Raw genomic sequence first — 16,395 nt, forward strand, 5'->3', positions numbered from 1 at the left:
CATTTTCACTCGGAAATAGGGAGTGGTCTCAGCTTCCTTGCAGCTCTCTGTTGCTCGGCCTTAACCTGTTGACATGTCTAACATTTGGAAACGAAACGTAGAATATCCCGCTTCATGCCCGACCACCAATAAAGAGACTGAAGATCCTTATACATCTTCATACTCCATGAATGGATGGAGTACGAAGTGTTGTGGGACTCGCTCAAAATATCTGATCTCAGGGTATCTTTGCTTGTAACCCATAGTCGGTCCCTATATCTAATTTGCCGTCCACCAATGTATACAACCTCCGGCCCTTGGCCTCATCCCTCTGTATTCACTTATGTAGCTGCTCGTCAGAAGTCTGCCCTGCTCTAATTTTGTCACTTAGTGTCGACTGCACTGTCAGGGCAGAAAGATTAGGGGCACTGCCCCTGGCATAAACTGCAAGTTAAAACCGTTGGATCTCTGCCTGCAACGATCCTTGTACTGAAAACAGCGTGATCACTACTGTCTTCCTGTTCAGGTCATCTGCAACTACATTAGCCTTATTCGGATGGTAGCTAATGTCGCAGTCATAATACTTCACTTGCTCTTGCCACCTCCGTTGTCTCATGTTCAGCTCTTTCTGTGTGAAGAATTACTTCAAACTCTTCTGGTCAGTGAAAATATGCACTTCTCCCCAAACAGATAATTTCTTCAAATCTTCAAGGAGAATACCACTGCCGCTAGCTCGAGGTCGTGAGTTAGATAATCCAGCTCATGGGACTTCAGCTGTCAGGACACATAAGCTATAACTTTGTCATGCTGCATCAACACTGCGCCCAAACCGAGCTTTGAAGCATTTGTATATGCTATAAACTATCCTCGCCCTGATGGCATAGCTAGAACTGGTGCCGTGGTCAGCGCCTGCTTCAAAATGTCAAAATTTTCCTGGAACTTCGGTTCCCAAATAAACTTGAAATTCTTCTTCGTCAAGGAGGTCATAGGCACCGTAATAGAACAGAAGCCCTGAAAAAACTTCCTGTAATATCTAGCCAATCCCAAGAAGCTACGGATCTCTGTCACGCTCTTAGACACTGGACAATCTCTAACTGCCTCAAATTTACTGGGGTCGACCTCTATACCATCCCGAGATACAATGTGGCCTAAGAATGCCACTCTGTCTTGCAAGAACTCACACTTATTGAACTTGGCATACAGTCGTCTGTCTTGTAAAGTCTGCAGTACGGTTTTCAGATGCTGACTATGATCTTCTCTGCTCTTCGAATAGATCAGGATGTCGTCAATGACAAATATGACGAATTGATCCAAATATGGCTGAAACACGCGATTTATGAGATCCATGAAGATCGCTGGCACATTAGCCAGCAGAAGGGCATCACCATAAACTCATATTGCCCATAACACGTCTTGAAAGTCGTCTTATACACGTCAGACTCTCTCACCTTCAGCTGGTGGTATCCCGATCGGAGATCTATCTTTAAGAATACTGATTCTCCCTGAAGCTGATCAATTAGATCCTCGATTCTGGATAGTGAATAATTGTTCTTGACCGTGACTATGTTCAGCTCCCTAGAATCAATGCAGAGTCGCATATTCCCACCTTTCTTTTTAACAAACAGTATTGGTGCGCCCCATGGGAAAATATAGGGAAAATGAAACCTTATCTAGCAAGTCTTGAATCTGGTCCTTCAGTTCCTTTATCTATGCAGGTGATAGCAAAGTTCATATATTTGTCTGGTGGAATGCCTGAAACATCGTCAGGGAAAACACCGGGGAAATCTCTGACCACTTCGACCTCCTCTAACCTATGACTGACTGGCTCGATCATTGTCACAATACTGACCAAAATTGCCTTGCAGCCCATCCTCATCAGCTTCCTCGCACAGATGCAAGAAATGATGAGTGGCATCTGCTGATGTATGGCTGCCTCAAATATAAATGACTTACCACTGGGCGGTCGGACAGATACTGACCTCCGTCGAAAATCTTTAGAAGCTCCGTTCGTAGAAAGCCAGTCCATACCCAAAATAATGTCGAGCTCCGACAACGGTATTAAAATCAAATTTGCCTGCACCACATTTTTCTGTTACTGAAGCTCAAATCTCTTCACTATCTGAGACATAAACATTTGATCTTTGGATTGAATCAATACTCAGAATCCAAAAATCCATAGCCTCTGGTATGATTCCTAAAGCCTTGACAAAAGATTCAGATATAAACGAATACGTAGCTCTGGAGTCTAGCAATGCATACGTGGCTACACTTAAATTGTAGAGCCCAAAATTAGTACACGTAAACCCTGGCATTTATTAAATGACTAAAAATTATTTATTTAATTTTAAAATGATTTTTACTGAGGCTTGATTGATTATTTTGCATTATTTTAAATTATTACATGTTTATGTGAAGCACGTTAAAATGTCTTCCTAAGTTTTGTGTTTCAGACGAATATTCGATGCGGGATCAGGAAAAGAGACCGGTGACGATTTAGGCAATTTACGAAAATGTGGTATTTTATTTCAAGTCAAGAAATGGGTATTTTAAATGATTTATGAAGTTTTTAGCATTTTTAAAGCCTAATTTAATTTATTAGGTGATTTTAAGATTTTAAACTTTTAAAGTTTATCACGTGTGTATTTTATTTTTAATTAGGGGATTTTAGTAAAGTTAGTATTTGATTAGTATTCTAATTAGCATGTTAAATAGTTAATTAAGTAGTTTTTTGACCTTAATCTAATCCATTTAATTAGGCACTACACACACACACACATTCTCGCACACACACATACACACAATTCTCTTGTGTTGTGTTTTCTTTTTTTAGAGAAAAGCTACGGTTCTAAGTTATTCACCAGCCACCCTTCCGCTTCAAATTATTTCAGCGAATTCACGTCCATTTTCATCTAGAAATCGTGCCACAAATCGTCCAGGATCGGCCCTCGCATCTCTCTGCTTCAGTATCGTCGTTTTGTGAGTTTTAAATCATCAAAGCATGTTTATTCTTTGGTATTTGCATCGCTCTTGTCATAGTATATGTTTTGATGTTTATTGTGTTTAAAAATCTATGTTTGTTATGCAAAAGTTTTGAACAAAAACGTTTGAAACGATTTTGGATAAAAAAATTTGATCTCAAAACCGAGTCTGCTGTCATTTTGATTACTGTGAATTTTTTATTGATTTTCTGGAAAAACAATCTATATATAAAACGTATTACTTTTTGGTACCTTCGATTTTACAGTAAATTCGTAATTTTTGGACAAGAAACGAGTGCGTTATGGTCATTTTCGTCGGACTGTTCAAACTGCGATGATATAAAAATATGTCCTTTACGTGTTCTTGAGAATTGTTTGTTGTAGGCTTCGTTGGGAACCACCGGCTGATCACTGCTGCATTTAGGTATATTGTGTATGGTGTTCAGATATATTTTGGTGCTTCGTTTCTTGTCATTAATCAGTTGGTTGTATTAGAAGTCGTAGGAAGCATTTTGTGTCGAAAATTCGTGTTTATGGGTTGTGTTGTGTTTCATGTTGTTCGTCATTGTTTTGGGGCATTGGTGAGAGTTTTAATCATTGATGTAGTGTCCCAAGATGGGTCTCGTTGCATCATTTTGAGTCGGTTGGGCGTGGCGTAGAGTTTGCATCAAATTTATTCTTTGGGGCCGAGTTTGCGCAGAGTTAGAGCCGCAGCGCTCTATGGGGGGAGCGCCGCAGTGCCCAGCTTTCGCAAGCCTAGCGCCGCGGCGCTGCCTTGGTGGCCCCGCAGCACTAGAGCTGTGGCATTTACAGCACTATGACACTAGTGTCTAGCGCCTAGGCGCTAGGCAGCGTCGCATTACCCAGCGCCTAGGCACATGTTCAGTACTTTTAAACCACTATTTTAGGTCCATGTCTTTCATTATTTGGGAAATGTTCACACATCATTTTAGGATTTGTTTCGGGGTTCGACGTCATGGATTAATACGATAAATAAACGAGGTCAAGTCCCGAGTGATCTGCAAAGTCATAAGTCAATTGTTTATTTCGGTGGTGAGCACGACTACGTCTAAGTTACGGAAATTAAGTGCTTGAAATTGAGTTATTATGTGCAGCTATAGCCCAAGAGAGATCCAACGAATCCCTCAACGTTATGTAAGTATGTTCGATGTGCAAAGGAAAATATTTTATATTTTTTAGGTATGCTAAATGTCTTGTGACCAATTATGAACGGGTTTGGAAGTCGGAGAACGTGTCCGGGGACCTCTCCACCCCGATAAATTATTATCGGGTTTTGATCAGGATTTGAAAGCGGTAAAGTATGACCAGGGACCAATCCACCTGGTAAAGTATGACCGGGGATCTAATGTATGTGGTAGTGGACATCCCTGCTAGCCCAGTACTATGGTTTAGTCTGATCATGCACACTATATTAGGGGTCACTTGCTTTGAAACATATCTCTAAGCAAGATGATTATGATATGCATGTTTAAATATGTATGGTGCAAGTATGTTTATGAAAATGTTTATGAATCGATGGCATGTCTATGGTATTGTAAGTATGTTCAAAATTAAGTTACCTATGTGCTACTTTAAAATGCATGTAGTTTTATTATACGTTACTTATTATTCCCAGTTTATACATTTTGAGTCTTTAGACTCACCAGACTTGATCGATGCAGGTGAAGACGAGCATGAGGAGACGAGAAGCAGGGATCAGTGAGCTGGCTCGAACTGTGCAGTGGACTAACCCGAGGACCACTTAGTTTTTCAAGGACTTTTATGCATGTTATTTCATTTACTCTGATTTTTAAGGAAATTATTTCTTGTTGTTTAAAACAAGCACTTTTGCAGGTTTCTTACATTCCAGATATTTTGTCAAACATTTTATTCGTAGTGCATTTTGAAAGATAATTACTTATATAAGAAAATTTTTATTTTTCCGCAAATTTTAAGTATGTTTAAAATTACGGTACGTTACAGTTTGTGTCAGAGCGGAGTTATTGTAAAGGGTTAAGCCTACTGCCAGTTACGAGAAGTTAACGAAGTAACGCTTCAATTCTATAAGTTTTAAAGTTTTATAATTCTTTCATGTAGTAAGCATCAAGGTCATGAATTCAGCATGTACACGTTAAAACTCGATTTACGTGCATCTTATGATATGGATATTACGTGCTTGAATTCTCGCATGTTTGTTTACGTGTTGGGTAAATTTTGGAACAGTACGCCTCCTAGACATATGGTTGCATGAGGAGCAGGTGAAGAGAATAGAGAGGCTCGCGATGAACAGTGCGCCACTCCCTCTCGCCCACCGCCAGATATGCAGGAACGAATACTTTTAGGTATGACTCAGTTCTTTGCACAGTTTTCGTGGAGCAATATTGGAGTTCATACAGGGCCGAGGCCGAGGCCAAAGGCAGTATATGAGAGGTTCAGGATGATGGAACCAAAAGAGTTCTCGGCGACTACTGACCCGATGATAGCTTAATGAGTTTATCTAAGTACGCAGAAACTGAAACTAATCAGACTTCGAACTGATCAGTTACCAAGCTTAAACTGAAGTTATTGAGACGCAAACTGAAAATGTCAACTGATTAATCAAACTGAACCAGTACAACTTAAGTATAGAGAGCAGGAAGCCGAAGCTCAGTGAAGAAAAAGATGAGAATTGACGAGTGAAGAGATAAAATACAGAGAGAGCACGCATAATGCTTATCTGCTTTGAAGAAGCAATCAAACTAGAGGGAACACTTCAACGTGTTATCAGCTTAGTTTTAGAAGCATATTTTCCTCAGTATGTGAGAACACTTTCGAGTAGTTTTCAGAAATCAGTTCTCACACTCACACACACCACCACTCAAATTATGTCTAGCACAAAGACGTAAAACTTGTGTATGTAGTGTCAGACCCCGAGACCGAGACATCAGTGACATCCGGCATTGTTAATCAAATAACAATAAACCTCGTAGAAAATAGTCAAATACCAGTCTATTTCATAAAATTCCATTTTCTTTACATGAAAGAAAAATACAGAGGTTGCGGAAGCGAAAAGTTCAAACATTTACGAAGAAAGACAAAGGAACACTAATGGGCTTGAACATCCAGAACTTGAATTTCTTCCTTCTAATTCTCTACCAGCCTCAGAACTGCTCGTGCTCCTTTTGTTCTACCTGTTCTTCATTCTCATCTGGAGAGGGACGTAAGGGCGGTGAGCGTTTTGGGAAACACTCAGCAAGTGGGGCCGATCGAATACGAGAAAGCATTTGATACATAATATTTTTAAAACATTCTTCTTTTTACGTAGCATAGTATATCAATGTTGAATGAACAGAAGTAAAACATTGAACAGACCAGAGCTTCAGAGTTAGATGAATAGAAATCAGACATAGAACAAATCAGAACTTCGAATCAGAACATTTCATAACAGAACTTATCAAACAAACAGATTATATTGATCATGGGATATCCTTGATCTTGGGCTCCCTTTGGGGTCTTCTCCTGTAAATGGGCTCTCTCTGGGACCTTCTTCAATTGACAAGCTCCCTCTTAGACCTTCCCCTCACAGGCTTTTCCGATTTATCATTATCAGATCCATACTTATAACTTATCATTCAGAGATGGATTGGTTCGAACAGAGCGACATCAAGACAGAATGAAGCGGAGGGCATGAACGAACAACGGACGGAACGAAATGATTTTGAAGTAACTTAGAATTTCAAAATCATCACTTATACAAAATATGCAGTAGACGATCGAATTTTAGAACATACATAACTTTAAAACATATAAACCCACTTACCTGAAAGATTGTTCCAAAAATCTTGGAATGAACAATTTGGAGTTTGACACTAAAAAACCAGCCATATTGCAAAAATGTTTGTGTCTAATTTAACCGTTGGATTGATCTGAATTTTGGTTATCTTGCTCCAAACACGTGTAGGTATATTGGGAACGGTGGAGATCGGATTTAGACATGTACAACAATCAGCAAAACTTTCTGAAATTGGGCAGAATTTTTGGTACTCGAAAATTACAACTTTTGAAGAGAACTTTTGATGTTGTTTTGGTGTGATTTCAATCATTCATTTACAACTATTTATAGACACCAATGTGACTTTAGGTCTTCCTCCTCCATACCAAAGGTTGCATGGTTTATGGCGGTAATCACCAATGTGACTTTAGGCCTTCTCCTTCCATACTAATGTTTGCATGGTTTATGGCATTAATCATCAACGTGACTTTTGGTCTTCCTCCTCCATGCCAAAGGTTGCATGTAATTTATTCTCCTCTATGACGTAATTCATTTTCAAAGAAAAAAAATAAAACTAAAATCATTTTGGTGCTTTGTCTCTTTGTATAGTAAAATTTTGGGTCTTCACATCCTTCCCTCCTTGTTTAAAGTTTCGTCCTTGAAACTTGAACTAGCTTGGTCTTTAAAAAGGTAGGGGTGATGTATGTGCATTCTTTCTTCAAGTTCTCAAGTATCTTCTCTTCGGTATGATTAGACCATTGTATTTTCACGTACAGGATGGTGCGGTGACGTAGCACTTGTTCTTTGGTGTCCACTATACGGATAAGGACTTCTTCACATTTCAATTCTTCATTCTGGTTGACGTGGAGTAGTAGTGGTGAAACCCTTAGAATATGACTCGAGTCTGGATTGTATCTTCTTAGTTACGAAACGTGGAAGACGTTATGGATTTTTTAACATGTCAGGTGGCAAGCCTAGCCGATAAGCTAGGGTTCCGATTCTTTCCAGAATTTCGAAGGGTCCGATGTATCTTGGGTTCAATTTTCCCGATTTGATGAAGCGGACCACTCCCTTCATAGGTGAAACCTTGACATAGGTTTCCTCTCTAACTTCAAACTCCAACGGCCTTCTCTTCAAGTCAGCCTAGCTCTTTTGTTAGTCCTGAGCCGCTTTTAGTTTATCCCTAATGATAGCTACCTTTTCAACCGTGGTCTGTACTAGTTCAATCCCGGTGATAGCTTTCTCCCCGATTTCGTCCCAATACATGGGCGATTTTCTTCCATAGAGTGCTTCATAAGGAGGCTTCTCTATGCTATTGTGGTAGCTGTTATTGTATACGAACTCTATAGAGGTAGATGCTCAATTCCTGCTTTTGCTTCTCTCATTATCGCTAGATAGACTTCTTAGCCATACTTCATGGCATTCTAAGTCTAAGAAGCATAAAGAAATGATTTATTTTCCTTATCCTTGCCTTGAAATAAGATTTATTCTTCAATTGGAGTTTGGCATTCTTACATCGACAATCTACCATTGCATGATTCTTGTCCAATCAATCAATTCCCATAGTACACTGAATGAAATCGGCACTGAATATATGCATATCCATACTTATTTTATTCTATCTTAAAATTATCACGATTACTATTTTAAAACTTAAAACCAATATAGAATCTTATAACATAACTCCTTATCATCCTATTGACTTAAGTACCAACAATTGTAACCAAGTTAAAATTTCTTTCAACCTTGAGTGGAAGAAACTAATTCCTCAAACAATTCTTCTTTTACTAAATCTTTCGTTAATCAAGACTATGAGCCTAGCATGCTTTAGCATGAAAAAGTTTCGTTGGATGTCTTTATCCTCAAATCTTCCTCTTTTTTTCCGTACTATAAGAAGAGTCGGAACTTATTATGCAAATTACACTTTCCTCGATTTCCACCGATATCTCACAACTCTCTTTATTTAACTAAGGTAAGGACCTTAATTTCTTAACCTAATTTATTGTTTCTTACCCTCATTAAATATTTCAAAATCCTACATAATTAAATTTATCGCTTAACATAGCGTTAATTATCGACACAAAAATCAACTTCTATGTCTGAATATAAAAAATGATATAATTCTTATCTCATATTATCATTAATAATTTAGTATCCCCGAGTCAGACATTTCATATTAAGTCGGAAGCGTATCTTCGATATGTAATTTCCCAAAAATGTAAGTCAGCTTATAACACATAGGTGTATTCCCAAAAATATAAATCATCTTATATCTAATAGGTACATTCCCAATATAATTCAACTTATCTTTGTACATTCCCAAAGAATGTTACACTTCTTTCTTTTCGTATCATATAACCATAATATCAGTCTACCCTACCTTATCATCTCTTCGTCATCACTGTTCTTTTTTCACTACATCTATAGGTACTTCTTCTTCCAGGTTTTCGACGACAAAGTGCATATAGTTATTTTGTTCTTGTAGTCTATCCACAGTGCCATGAAACTTGGCGATATAATGTTCTTTCTTGCTAACAAGGTCTCCATGTTGATGACGAGAGCGATTAGCAAGATCCTTCTCAGTTTCAATCCTTACTATCAACTTTCGGTTAGGGGAAACTATTCGTACCACGTGAGATGGGTTATGTAGGGTTAGGGCGAGCTGGCTCTCTGCTCGATCAAGGTGATGGGTGAAACGCTGTATATCAGTTTGAAGTAAGGTTTTGGCTTCCACGAACTCTTGTTTCTCCCTAGCTAGTTGAGCCTTTAGAGTAGCAATATCACGAGTTTTGTTGTCGATGGTATGTTGACGCATGCGAAGAGCGGCTTGAGCACGAGTGCTAGAGGCGGCCATTTCTTAGAGAAATCGAATAAAAAAGGTTTAGAATCAAATTAATTGCAAAAATCAAAATTACCGCATCGGACAAGTAAAATAATTGGATCGAACAATCTTTCGTTGGATTTTTCACAAGTGGAAAGAAGGGGTAATTTCGCACAGATTGAAAGCATTTGACGAAATTGAGTTTCGAGATTCTATGCGAAAGAATAAGCCATCCAACTATGGTGACAGATTGAATTTGAGGATTTAAACAAATGTAGATGAGTGTTATGTATCAAAATGATTTGGATAGGAAGGCATTGGCATTTGCCAAAATTCGTCAAATTTTGTCTATCAAATTCCCAGCTGGATTATGAACTTAGTGGCTCTGATACAACTTAAATGTCACGCCCTGAGATCGAGACGTCGGTGACATCCAGCATTGTTAATCAAATAACAATAAGCCTCGTAGAAAATAGCCAAAGACCAGTATATTTCATAAAATTTCATTATCTTTACATGAAAAGAAAAATACAAAGGTTTCGAAAGCGAAAATTTCAAACATTTACGAAGAAAGACAAAGGAACACTAATGGGCTTGAACATCCAGAATTGAATTCCTTCCTTCTAATTCTTTACCAACCCCAGAACTGCTCTACTTCTTTTGTTCTACCTGTTCTTCATTCTCATCTAGAGAGGGACGTAAAGGGGTGAGCGTTTTAAGAAACACTCAGCAAGTAGGGCCGATCGAATACCAGAAAGCATTTGATACATAATATTTTTAAAACATTCTTCTTTTTACATAACATAATATATCAGAGTTGAATGAACAGAAGTCAAACATCGAAAAAATCAGAGCTTCAGAGTTGGATGTATAGAAAGTAGACTTAGAACCATTCAGAACTTCGAATCAGAACATTACAAAACAGAACTTATCAAAACATATCAGAAAAACATATTATAATGATCATGAGCTATTCTTGATCTTGGGCTCCCTCTGGAGCCTTCTTCTGTAAATGGGCATCCTCTGGGGCCTTTTTCCGCATCCGGGCTCCCTTTGGGGCCTTCTCCCATAGACAGGCTCCCTCTAGGGCATTTTCCCTCACAGGTTTTCCCGATGCATCATTATCTGATCCATACTTATAACTTATCATTCAGAGATGGATTGGTTCGAACAGAGTGGCACCAAGACAGAACGAAGCGGAGGGCATGAACGAACAATGGACGGAGCGAAATGATTTTGAAGTAACTTAGAATTTCGAAATCTTCACTTATACACAATATTCAGTAGACAATCGAATTTTAAAACATACATAACTTTAAAACATATAAACCCACTTACCTGAAAGATTGTTCCAAAAATCTTGGAATGAACAAGTTCGAGTTTGACACTGAAAAACCAGTCACTTTGCAAAAATGTTTACACAAAATTGAACCGTTGGATCAATCTGAATTTCAGATATGCTACTTCGAACACGTGTAGGTATATTCTGAACGGTGAAGATCGGATTTAGACGTGTAAAACAATGAGCAAAATTTTCTGAAATTGGGCAGAATTGTTGGTACTCAAAAATTACAATTTTTGGAGAGAACTTTTGATGTTATTTTGGTGTTATTTCACTCATTCCATTGCCACTATTTATAGGCACCAATGTGACTTTAGGCCTTCCTTCTCCATTCCAAAGGTTGCATGGTTTATGACATTAATCTACTAGTAACTTTAGTCATTCCCCCTCCATACCAAAGATTGCATGGTTTATGACATTAATCACCAATGTGACTTTTGGCCTTCCTCCTCCATACCAAAAGTTGTATATAATTTATTCTATGACATAATTCATTTTCAATGCAACCAAAAAAAAAAAACTAAAATCAACTTGGTACTTTGTCTCTTTGTATATTAAAATTTTGGGTCTTCACATTTATTCTTTGACATACCGACTTTAAACAAGTGTTAGCTGAAAGATGATGCCTTCAGTCCAGACTAGGAGTTCAGTTAGCCAGTGGGTAAGTCCTAAAGTTGGGTGGGTTATTACACTTATTGTAATTAATCAAAGTCTTTTAGTGGATCCTACCCGAGGACGTAGAAAGAGTGACGTAAGAGCAGTTGAAGTCTCCGAACATCCATAACATATCTTGTGTTATTTTCTGTTTAACTACTTCTTTTTGTTCTTAACTGATTTAAAAAATTCAACTGATATCAGTTCAGTTCTGTCCATAACTGAACTTATAAGCCAAAACTGATCTCATGTAATTTTCAGTTATTCAGTTGCACTAGATATAAACCGATCAGTTTTCTAAACGAAGGATTACTTCGAGTATTTTCGGCTTGGTTTCTAAACAAACTCGATTTAATTGATCGATGTATATATTCTTAGAAAACAAGCTATTGCAACTCATTGTTTGTAAGGTCCAGGAATTTAATTCACGTAACCTGAATGCATGCAATCTAGACTTTATATTTAATTATGTGTTTAATTATTTTTGTGCATCGTATGCATAATTATTGCAAGATAGAATTTATTTATTGAAATTTTAAAGGTTCATGCATTATAGATTTTTGAGTTGTATTTTTCGCTCGAACGGGGAATGAAGACCGGTGAATTATCAAAAAATTTATTTTTATTACACGATTAATTTTTTATTAATTAATATAATATTTTTAATTGTGTTTTTCAAAAAATGGGCTTCGTTGGGTATTTTTAGCCGTCAGAGCATATTTTACAGAGGTACGTAAGTTTTATCGAATTGGAGGACTTTTTGAGGGTTCGGATAATATTTTCAAGAACTTACCAAAACAAAATATTTTTCGGTTTTGTGTTTGGACTTAATGTGCCTACTTTTAAGCTTATTGGACTCAAAACTCTTTTTAAAATTTTAAATGATAAATTAGGGCCCATTAGCTTGTAAATTCTATTTAAGTAGTACCTAAACCTCATTTAATCTAAACTTAATCTAGTAACAGTCGACACCCTCCCCCTCCACTCTCATCCCTGCGGTTTTCAGCAAGGCTTCATCAAGAAGGCTTCGGCCAAGGAATTCTTTCAAGGAAAATTTACCCGGCACTCGTTCTTCGATCTCCTCACGCCTATTACATCGAGGCATGCCCTGTACTTTTGTTTCTGCGTCATACATGCTAAATATTTGCTGATATATGTGTTACATGCATAAAAAAAAATTTCGATCCAGATGATACAAGCCTTCGGCTACGATTTTGGCATGGTTATTTCATTGTTTTCATGCTTTCACTCACGTTTTCTTATTGATGTGATAGGGGCTGTGGGTTCACGTTGTTAAGAGGCTGAAAACGTTTATAAGGTGTGGTCTTGGGGTTCGATCTGGTTGGTGTTGCTGTAGGTGGAAGGATCGAGGAGTGCTATCTGTGGTGTGCCATGCGTGAGTGACGGATCGAGGTAGGGGTGGTGCCGGTGGTGCAAGGACTGAAGTGGGGTTTGGACCAGACCCTGGTGAGTCTGAGTCACGGCCCAGGGTGGCCCAACCACCGGTAGAACCATTGGAGCTAATAGCCGCACGCATGGAGCAGAGGAGTTTGGCGAGGCGCTTTTGGGTTCTAGCGATTGTGTTGTTGGCGTAGGCTGCAAGGGGCTGGGGCCGTGGGTCCAGTGAGTTCAGAGGGGTCCTAGGCTTGTCAGGTAGAGATGGGTTAGGAGCTTGTCTTTTTGGTTTTGAGCTAGGGTCGAAATATGTGTGGTGCGGTGAGCTAGGGCTTTCGAGGAACACTATTCATCATTTTCTAGCAACTTGCAGGGCTGGTTAGAAGGGTTTTTTGATCTGGTATTGGTGGTTTTAGAGCCTTTCTAAGTGTTTATTAGGTGTGGTAAAAAGTTGGGAAATATTCGGTCAAATTTCGAGTTGATTCGGGTTAAAACCGTGACCCTGATCCAATTTGTAAAAAAAATCGGTTAAATTATGAAATGGGCTCTATTTTATGTATAAAAATTAATTTAAATATGTTTTGGGTTGTTTTAAGGAGTTTGGAAGGCTTCAGGTCAATTTTAGAGGTCCAGGGGTAAAACAATAAATTTTGGGGTTCTAGGGGCAAAATGGTCATTTTGTACCCGGGGTGAGATTTTGGTCCTTGCAGCGCCCTGAGCACGTTTTATCATGTTTTAAATGTTTATGCATCATGCTTATGATTTTTATGAAATTATGATAAATACAGTGCATGCTTGGTTTTAAGGAAAAAGTTACGTATATGCATGTTTTTATTAAGTGGTGAACATGATGATGTTTTTGAAGGATGAGAATTGGTTGTGGCTAACGATGTTTATGTATATGATCACATGAGATATTATGAGCTGAGGCCAAGGCTCAGTGGACGGGTAATGTTATCGCTGATGGCCCCGCCGGCCGTTACCGTGGTTATACGTAGACGGACCTATCGAATAGAGCTGATACAATAGAGCTGATACGAATGTCACAACTAATGAACTGAATTCAATTAAATGAAAATTTATACGTTTATGATGACAAGAGATTATATGATTTGACACGATATGATTTTACACGACACGTTTATGTTATGATTTTAAGTTCATGAAAGATATGTTGAGTATGGTATTTTTCACTGCTGTGTGCCATGTATATGTATTTGTTATTCCTGCCACTGGAGTGTTGAGTCTCTAGACTCACTAGCCGTGTGTGATGCAGGTGAGCCTGAGGATGAGGGGACTGGAGGTGCCGTACTCTGAGTAGGCAGACCTGGTGCGGTGACACGACCCGAGGACCACATGTTTTCCGCATTGTGATTATGAGATTTGAGAGGAGATGAATATTTCCCCCGTTGATGATTTTACGATTTTTTACTCGTTTATGTTTACGCTTGATCTTGGATGATTTTGGTTATTTTAAACTGCGCAATTTTTTTGTCAAATAATTACGGTTATTTTAAAAGTTATTTTGAAAATGTGAGCTTTTAAAGAAAAAAAATTCCGCACTTTTAAAATGAGTAGATGTTACAGTTGGTATCAGAGCAAGGGTCCTGTATAGGGTTGTGCCACCTCTTGCTTTAGCCTCTCAGTCTTCAAGCCTCAAGTCTGTAAGCTTTTATGATTTAAATGTTTTAAATGATTTACTGTTATCACACATGTTACATGATTAACGACTTTACGATGATTTGTTGTACTTGTTTAATTGCTTTTCCGATTTAAGGATTTACTGTTTTAAAAGCTATATTAATTGCATGACGGGTTACGTTTTAAACTTGACTGTATTCAGATATGACTCTCAGACGTGCTCCCAGTACAGATAGGTAGGATGAGATTCCTAGAGGAGGCAGAGGACCTCCACCACCACCGCCAAGAGAACCAGCTACCTGAGTACTTGAGGGGATAGCTAGACTGATGGAGCAGGCCCAGCTAAACCAGCAGATGTGTATGAACAGTTCTGCCGGCTTAAGCTGAAGTATTTCGGGGGTACCATCGATCCATTCGTGGCCGATGGATGGATTATGTCTCTGAAGTTAAAATTCGAGTACTTACAGATGAGGGATGGTGACCGGGCCAGGTGCGCTATTTATATGCTGACGAACGACGCGTCACTGTGGTGGGAGGGAGCTGTACATGCAGTGGATGTGGCTATTATCACTTGATCCATATTCAGGGAGATGTTCTTTGGAAAGTATTTCCCAGCTGACGTCAGGGGCCGCCTGACGAGGGAGTTCATGAGTCTCCGGCATGGGGACTTATCTGTGGCGGAGTTTATTCGCATGTTTGACAGGGGCTGCCATTTTGTGCCCATGATAGCGGGAGATTCCGGCTAGAAGCTATGGCATTTCCTAGATTGAGTGAGATCCACTCTTCGCCGGGACGTCATGTTGATGAGGCTTGCAGGCTAAGATGAGTCCACTGCCTACGCTTTTCAGGAAGAGCAGGCACTGCGAGACCTAGACTTTGGGATGCATAGGAAGCGGCAGCAGACTCAGTCCAGTTCCCAACCACAGAAAAAGCAATTTACTGGGCCGCCGAGGCAGCATGGGCAGTAGAAGCCCCAAGGGCAGTTTAGGAGGCCACAGCAGCAGCAGCAGAGACCTCCTCATGAGCCAGGGGCGCCTTAGCCAAATGACAGGAAGCCATGCCCTCAGTGCAGCAGGTTCCATTTCGGCGAGTGCAGGTGGAGAACCTTTATATGCTTCATGTGCGCACAGAGGGGCATAAAGCAGCGGATTACCCTAGGAACAAGGGCCGCATTATTGGCCGAGCTTATGTGATGCATGCCAAGGAGGCTGAGGCAGAGCCAAACTTGACACTGATTACTGGTAACCCTTATGTTTAAGATTTCACTTTATCACATAATTGCATGGGTTTTATACTTGTATGAAGATTTATTTTTGGGATTAATAACTTTAAAGGATTTAGGATGCATGCTCTACCTAGTTGAGACTAAGAATGTAACTGTTTGATTGGGATATAAATTTATCGACCAATGATTTTAGGGGGTCAAGTTGTAATTTTTGAAAAGTTGAAGGACCCATAGTGTAATTTTCGAAACTTAAAGGAGCTAATTTGCAATTTTTGATTTTATGAGGATTAATTTCAAATTTTAGGGGAATGATGTTTGGGTTAGTTCAGTAATTTTTTGAGGATTTTGGATTAATTGCCGATTAGAAATTCCTTAAGTTCAACACTATTAGATTTAATGGTATGTTTTGTCGCAGGGAGGATATATATTGCAGGTGTATCCACGCATGCATTTCTAGACTCAGGGGCTACGCATTCGTTTATATTTGAATCATTTGTCAAGCGACTAGGAATTATACCAGTGGCAATGGAATCAGGGTTTAGAGTATCGATCCCATCCGGGGATCAGATGTTCACCTCCTAGATAGTGAAGAGATTGGAGCTTCAGTTA

This window comes from Primulina tabacum, chromosome 14, assembly GCF_025594145.1.
Source record: "Primulina tabacum isolate GXHZ01 chromosome 14, ASM2559414v2, whole genome shotgun sequence".
NCBI lineage: Eukaryota > Viridiplantae > Streptophyta > Magnoliopsida > Lamiales > Gesneriaceae > Primulina > Primulina tabacum.